This window comes from Halyomorpha halys, unplaced genomic scaffold (assembly GCF_000696795.3).
Source record: "Halyomorpha halys isolate HHAL.00 unplaced genomic scaffold, Hhal_1.1 Scaffold749.1, whole genome shotgun sequence".
NCBI lineage: Eukaryota > Metazoa > Arthropoda > Insecta > Hemiptera > Pentatomidae > Halyomorpha > Halyomorpha halys.
Window position 1 is genome coordinate 1 of NW_027116653.1, and position 8,771 is coordinate 8,771.

Consider the following 8,771-nt stretch of genomic DNA (forward strand, 5'->3'; position numbering starts at 1 on the left):
AGGGAGAAAGAGAGGGAGAGAGTTCATTTAGTTGCTGCTTTCAAATATATTTCAGTCATAGTATGACTAACAACTTTTAATCGTAAACATTCATTGTTATTCTAAAAATCAAGGCAATAACAGCTAGAGCCTTGTAAAACCCACGATTCATGAAATTATGAACTCTAGAAATTAAAAACACAATCATTCCAGGAAAATTTATTTTGCTAATGATAGATAACTCAACGTTCATGTAGAATGTTTGATTTGGCTTGCAGATATGCAAGTGGTTGTCATGGTAGAGGAAAACGATGGGCAATGCATCCGTTATACTGGGAATCAGGAAAAGGGCTGGTTTTAATCAATTAATGTTTTCTCTCTCAAATGTTGATGCGGTTTTTTTGTCATCTCTCTGCTTCAATTTGGTCTGCAGAAGAAAAAAATATTTTTTTTTTTGTTGAAGAGGATATTTTTACTATATTATATGCTTTAAAGTTTAATATATCCATGAATGGGTTTAGTAAAAAAAACAGCTTATGATAACGTAATATAAAATTAACCTTTATGTTATTATAAATACTGTGAATAAAAGTAGTAAATTGATTTATTTTAATTTTTCTTGTAGATTTTAACTTACTAAAATTGGAAAAAAATACTTTTAAAAATCTATCACGTCAATTTTTTTTTTTTTTAATTGAAGTTTTATATTTTATTTAACGTGAAAGCCTCATTAGAAGTAGGAACTCTTTACGTTTACTCTTGTAACCTTTCATAAACGTTAACTATAAGGTTTCCAATTGGGAGATAATCTGTAATAAAAATTCATATTGGATATTATTAAACCAGATTTTATAAGTTTATTCAACTTTACAGATTAATAAAAATACAGCTTCATTTGAGATATATTTCTATAAAACCTTAAATAAATGAATAATAAATATAAATTAATAACTCCAATATTCCAGTATTCATTCAGCTCTACCATCGCTATCATCCACACACTACGGTGATATTTCATTGATGACTCTAGATTCCTGTATATTTTTAACGTAAATTATGAATATTTTTTTAATTTTGAGTACAATAATTCATCAAGCACACATACATCTGAACATGGCCTTTCCCCGTGGACCTGCCCGAATTTCTATTGTTACAGAAGGAGCTTCTCTTGAAATAGAGAGTTCTCAGGAATCACTTCTTATCTTTTTATAGGGATCTCCTCCTTCCACTCCGTTCTCCCCTCCGGCAATCTGATAAATTGCCTTCCCTCTTCTCGGTTCCCATTTCATGCATCAGTTGTTTCATCTTCAAATCTCTTGCTTCTAGGATATTGCTTCTTTACCTGCATTTCTTATAAATCAATGTGTAACCGTTCGTATTCGTTTGTAGAGAATTTAGTTTCATATCAATCCTTTGAAGTTATATAAGCGGAAGATGCTTGGATTATCACAAATCCGTAATCACAAAAAAAAATTTGTTTATTTCGAGAGAGTAAATTTCGCAAAGTACAATTTTCGGGCAAGTGGTAAAAGTGATCAAGTTAAGCTGAAAATAATAGCACATGATCACTTTTACCACTAACCCGGCAATATTGACATAAATTGGCGTTTTTTTAATCCATTGGTTTTTCTCTGCAATTGTCCAACAAATCATCGTACATCATTTTAAGACGTTACTCCAGGCTTGAAGAGTTGTTATTCATCTGTGGAGTATATATGACATATTTAGTTTCTAAATCCAATATTCATTATTTTTAGAATTTATAATGAATTCCTATTCAATTGGTCTAATAAACTTAAACTTATTAATCTTCAGGGCCATTTTCACTTGACAGATTTCTGCCGTGTAATATCACAATGGTGAGAAAGTATGAAAGTGCTCGTTTACCCGCAATAATAAATCTTACCTCGCTAATTAATCAACTTAGTGACTTAATGATGAAATACGAATAATCAAAGCTTTCATCAGATATAATAACAAAAACGAAACATACAAATTGATATAATTACTCATAAGGTGGGTGTTATGATGTTATAACGTGCTGTATTTTTTTTCTACCTCATAAATTTAATTTAGAATATATGTAAGACTTATATCCCTAACATAAATCTAATTATATACACATAAAACTTGGTGGTTCCTTTGCCACATACCATAATCAGGGCTGGGTACGCTGAATTCAGGGCCACAATATAGGCCCAGGAGCCGCTGTCTTGGGGTTATAGGAACGGGAAGGGACTCTCCACTGGGTGCGATATTTCACTGTCAAGGCTTGATGTAGCTTATTAGCGCGGATGAGCAGGTAGTTGATAGTACGATAGTAGATAGTTGATAAACTAAGAACATAAGATACATAAAAGATACCTATTTATGCAAGCTTGCAAGGATATTTAATATTTCAAGTCAACGGAAGATTGCCAATCGATGAGATGGATATATAATATATGTTTAAATAATGTTAAGGAGCCTTACGAATGGATCTGGGTTAAGGAATTCCAAATATCACCTGTAGTAAAAAAAATCAATATTCTATTGAGATAAGGCACCTTAAAGCACTTGAAGACTTTAACCTTATCCTGAGATAAGACACAACTTCCTCAGAAGTTTAGGCGAAACTTAAACTTGGTCTTAAATCATTATGTTTAAACTGCAGGAATTAGTTGAATTCAGTTCTCAAGATAAAGGATAATTATATGGATAAAGATAGTATGAAGTAGATTGAATAATAATTTATGGTAAATAATAATTTTTAAAAAATTACAATATTTACCTATTGTAATATTATATTAGATATCAAATGTTTCAGTTAGTTTATTAGTCTGTATATTATAAGAAATATTACTATTCCTAAGGGTTAGTGGATGAAGTGCGGAAATCTACCTGACTCAACCTCCTTAGTTGTCATCAATCTGACAAGTACTTCCCTCTATGTTTCTTTGTTTTTTAAAATCAATTTTCTCAATATTTTCCTTTTACATATTACTATACCTCACCTATCTGTTTTACCTTTTAAACCTACCTCTTTACCATATTTATAACTAGTTTTAACGAGTATTTTTCTACAATTTATTAGTCTAGATCTGTATTTAAAACTTTATCACACCTGGTTGTATTTATTATTAACTAGTTTCTAGTGAACCTACATGTATACTTCCTTATATTTATATACTTTATAAACATAACGATTCTTTTGAATTTTTTTTTATTTTAATGTTCTGTCAATTCTAAAATGCTTGTATCTTGTTTTTTCATTTACCCCTGACGAAGCCCTGCAAAATGGGGCGAAACGTTGGTTTACAATAAATAGTGTTTCTTTTACTATTTTGATACCTTTATTAACCACCACCTATATCTTACTACAATTTTTTTTTTTTTTTATAAAAAGTGTGTGTCGTTTCTAAATTAATTTAACTAAAATATTAATGATTTGTTTCTGATAACCATTATTGCTCAAATTTCAACGTGTTAGTTATCCCCTTTGTTTCTGTGTTTTAGTTTTATTTTCTCCATGAGCTTTGAATTGCCTGTAAATCAGTCCTAAATTTTATAGGCTATTGAAAGATCATAAATGATTTCCGACTATCATTCAACTTCAGGCTTGGACAATTTTTCTACCCCAGTTGCTCTTCGCTTGGCTGATGGTTTGTTGGACTACATTGGTTATACATTCTAATTATTGCAAAATGGAAAAATTAACGTTACGGTGCTTGTTAAAAAAACGTTTTAATTAGTTTTTTTAGTTTTTTGTTGAAAATTGTTTGTTAGCAACAAATTTGTGATACCATTTTTGAAACTTTCAGTATTAAGCATATTTTGTTATTATTCACTCGATTTTAGTTTAAAATTTTATATTGTTTTCACTTGTAATATATAAATTATCATTTGTTCATATTATATCCGATTTCATTTTCAAATTATTACTATGATTTAAAAAAAATATTATGTATCTTAGTTTTTCTTCATAAGGTTTTTGACTTCCTGACTTCTAACTTTTACTGCTACTAGTACTCTGTGAAACACGCAATCAATGCAGTATCCGACTATTAGTTATTATGTATAATCAGTCAACATTATTAAAGTTCGGTAAACATCAAAGTTAGTGGGAACAATCCTGATACTCTAGGGTCTGAGTTCCAGTTTAGCTAGGAGAGGAAAGTTAGTATTATATATTGTATTATCCTAGTTATCCTGATTCCAAAATGAATCAACAGCTCTGCAATAAGGATGCATGCAAGCACATAAGATACGTCTTTCCTTATGTAACTTTCGTTAGGGAACAGTGCTCTTCAACCAAGTACTAAACCCAAGAACTATGTTTTGTAACTAAGTTTTAATAGTTTTTTTAAAATTATTTAAACATTCTTCTTATAATTTTTATTATTAATATTATTATTTTTGATTTGTCTGGTGTAAACCATAGACCGCTTGGTATTGAGAACTTTTAAGAATCATTATGTAATTTTCGTCATAGCAGATTTTCTTTTGAGTAGTGACTTGGAGCTTTCTAAAATGATAATGAAATTCTTATATGGCATTTTTTTTTTCGATTTAACTAGTCTATTTTAGGTTTTTATTGTGGCATATTTTGTCCGATTCATAAGTCAGTCCAATCAAATAAATTTTTACTCGTTTGTGTTTACTTTCAAATGAATTTTTTTTACTGAACAAAATTATCTTAAACTGTAATTTATTGTTGAACATTGCAGTGAAGCATTTGAGATATTATTTGTTCTTTGGTAAACTGTTGAAATTTAATGAATCGATTACTAGGTAAGTCTACCTTCGACAATTAGACAGATTATATGTTGCTTTACATGTTATATGGAAGAATTTCAAAACGAATAGAGATGGATTCAGCCATAAATGCACAATTAACAATTAAAATTTAAGATTTGGGATCCGGAGTCGACAAAGTGCCCGAATTTTGAAGGATACCATATGGTTTATTTAATAATACATACATACAGTAGTAATACATTTGTATTACGTACCTAATTTAGATGAGTATACTTAATTTTACCAAAATTCATTTTTTAATTTTTTTTTAACCTAATAAAACCAAAGAACTACAAATTAAAATGATTTAATTTTTAACTAATTATTCTGGGTTGGTCATATTAATACAATATATTAGCTCAAGATCTTAGTAGATTAAGTAATCTACACAAGCTCAGTAATGTTGAAGGGATAATATCAGTAATAGTTCAAAGGGTTTCTTGTATCCTCAAATACAGCAGGAAACCTTCTTTGATCTTTGTAAAATATAATATCCCTCACCAGACAATCTTAGTGGGCTTCATAAAGAGCGCCTCTCCGAGTAATATTCTTAAGTAGTCTTAAGCCATTAATGTTCATGAAACTTTAGAAAAAAAGGTGTTGTGATGGTTTGAGAGATTAAAAAATGGATCATTAAAAATGTGGCATTTTTCAACCCTATCCCGTTTATTACCGAAATCGCTCGGCAGATATCAGTCAGGATAAATTAAAAATCAGTGGCTTTTTCTGGTACCTCAACTATGAATGGTTCAACATAAGTACATTCGAAGCCTGTTAGGCGGAGAAACATCTTAAAATTGCTTTGTTACTAAATCCAATCCCAAAGCCATATGTATAAATACGTTCGTGAACTTTTATTTCCTGCAACTTTTGTTCTTGTTGTTTCCCCATTCCCGCTGTGTTTTTTTAGTTATTATGAAATCCCTTGTCACAACAAAAATCTTTGTAAGTACATTAGACGGGTTTTTTACTGTTTTAAATCTCCCTGCTTTAGAATTAGAATATGACTGTAACCCTTAATTCACGATATGTCCAGAGCTTGTTCCTCCAGTTGTTCCATTACAGTATATAACTAAAACTATTTACCAGCCACAAATGTTGCATATTTCTTTATTTATCGAGTTGAACGGCTTTATGTGCAATAATCTGATCAGAATTCTAAATTATTTCAGTTAAAAAAGAACCGACAATATCGATAACGCGATCACTTCTCTTCCTTACAGTTTACATTTCGTTTCCATATTAATATTTAAATATCCACTTTTCGTTCCGTTTACATATTGTTTCCTTAGATTGTTGTCATGTAATTATAACCGTTTGCTTACATTACTAACCTCATATACTTTCTAAACGATCTGGTGTCAAAACTGAACGTATAATGTGATTTAAACCTTCCAAAGGTTACTGGCGCCTTATCATGGGCATTTTAATCTATTTTGAATAATACATTTTTTTTTAATGATATTTATGATTTTCATACACACACAAAAATATATATTAATTATGTATGCATGTAAAATACATTTCCTCGTACTCCTATCATAATTTTGTATTTAAGTGCTTTCTATTTAGAAGCCGTTAATCAAATAACTAACATATTATCTGTCGGCTTAAATCTAGGAACCTATCCAAAAATACTTAATGTCATGCCAATAGCAGTTCGTCTAAAAGCTGGTTGTTAAAAATACGGTCATGTAACTTTTAAATAATTTGTGAATGTTTACTCTTGTTTCTTTCCTAAAACATATTTTTTCGAAATTTATTTAGAAAAATAAAACTGAACTCTTACCTTTTTCTTATAGTGGGATAAATACAACTAATATTTAATTTATATTTTAATTCCTTTCATAAATTATATTTTGTTCTTCTGGTTGGATGGTTACAACATAGACCACACCATCTCCCTACCGATAGAATAAAGTGACCTAAGCTGTAAAAAATAATAGATTGGCCGAGATGGAAAAAAAAAAAGAAGCAGGAGTTTGTATACAGAGGTTCGTGGAAGGTTCTTTTGTCCATCAAGGCCCGTGCTAGCGCTTTGTCTGGCGGCAAAAGAATGCCAGAGCCTGGTGCACCAATTATATCTCATATCGTTCCTATAAATTAATATTTTCTGGTGTGTTATAATTTATTAAATGATATAGATTTATTGCTCAAATGAAATCTAAATTTAAAAAAGAATAAACTAAAATAAATTAATATTTTTATTAACCTGTAAATTTTAATGGACGAGTTTCCTCGACCATCATCATTTTAATCTATGATTGTTACATAGTTTTTAGATTCTAATCCTCAGATTAATGATCAAGGTAGTCTGATATTTTAAAAAAATTCTTAGATTTATTTTCTAAAATTTTTAAAATCGACAGTTGCATAACAACCTACAAATAATGTTGTTTTTTAGTTACAGATATATTTTTAAAATTTGTTTGTCGATTATTAAATCTGATACATTTAATGGCCGGAATGGAGATGTATGTAATCATCATGTAACTATTTTAAAAAAAAATTATAATTGTAGTTTAAGTGGCGGTCAACGATTTAATGTCAACCAACTTTTTGGCCCATCTTCCCAAGATCTTCAGGACTAAGTGAGAACAAGATACAAAAATGGTAAGATATGACAAGAAAACTAACTTTTACATTCATCTCATACATTTGCCTGTTTTAAGATGCTTGATTTTGTTGGTTTACATTTATAAAAAAAACAACCGTTTCTAATGGTTAGAAAACTTCTTGTGATGGGGTACCCACATCTCCTGCCTTTTCCCTTCCTCTCTCCCATCACTATATATTAAATCTCTAGGCCTCAGGTAAACATCTTTATCTTTTTCCTCTTCCTCTTCTTCGATCTTCCCATTTAAATGGCCGAGTCTGGGAATGACAAAATAAATTCAGTGGTACTCCAGAGATCCTCCAAGTCGCCGTACAACTTGTTCACCAAGTCAGTAGGTTGAGGCCATCTCTGCTTCCGTTTTTCCTCCATTAGGACACATGTTTGGAGAATGTGCTGGGTTGTCTGTTCTCCCCTTCCCCATTCACACAGAAGGCTTGGACCTATCCTGAATTTTTTATGGAGGTGAGCCGGTTATGTCCATGCTCTTTTCTGGAATGTTGTTAATATGGATCCTGAGGTTCAAAGTCCGGATGCTCATCATTCCACCTCTGCTGAACCGACGCTTTGTTTATGGTTTTAACTTCCTCCAGTCTCTGTGTGGAGATGATTTGAGGCAATTTGGAACCTTCTTTCGCTAGCATATCAGCCAGTTCATTTCCCAGTATTCCCCAGTATCCAGGTATCCACTGCAGGATTACATTCTCGTAGATGGTGGTAGCATGCTCTAACTCAGTGGCAAGCATAGTCAGCCCCGCACTTGGACTTTAGGTTCAATAGAACTGAAGCTGCGTTGGTCAGAAATACTATTTTGAACTTTTTCCTTTTATCTGATATTATTATAATTTATTATTTTCTTTTAATTCAGTTTTTCAAAAATTCTTTTTAAAGAACGCTGATTATTTACTGATTTGAAGCGATTGACTCTGTTACGGTATATTCAGATTAAATAAAATAATTCACTAAATAACACAATCCTGCCTTTACGATAAATCACAACTGAAATAAATAAATGGTCAAAATTTTATATATTTCCCCTTAATATATTTTACTGTTACTTTATTATGTTTTCGTTTTAGTCTATACTATCATTATAAATCTTTAAACTGAATATCCTCTGGTGACATGAACAACTTCTACCTTACATAATACCAGCGGTTCAAATCTGAAGGAGCACCCCAAATTGAAGGATCCGTGGAATCTCAACTTTCTCACTCTGACTAGAATAGTTAGGCAAAGTTTAAGCTGACCCACCCATCCATTCTGCTCGAGTTTGGGTTTAAACGAGCGTTAGCACAAAAAATTCAAACTCAAAAAATTAGTTAATGTAGCTTGTAGGTTCTTTCAATTAGAGTCTAGGGTTCATTTATATAAAAATAAATGTAGTTAATTTCATTTTACC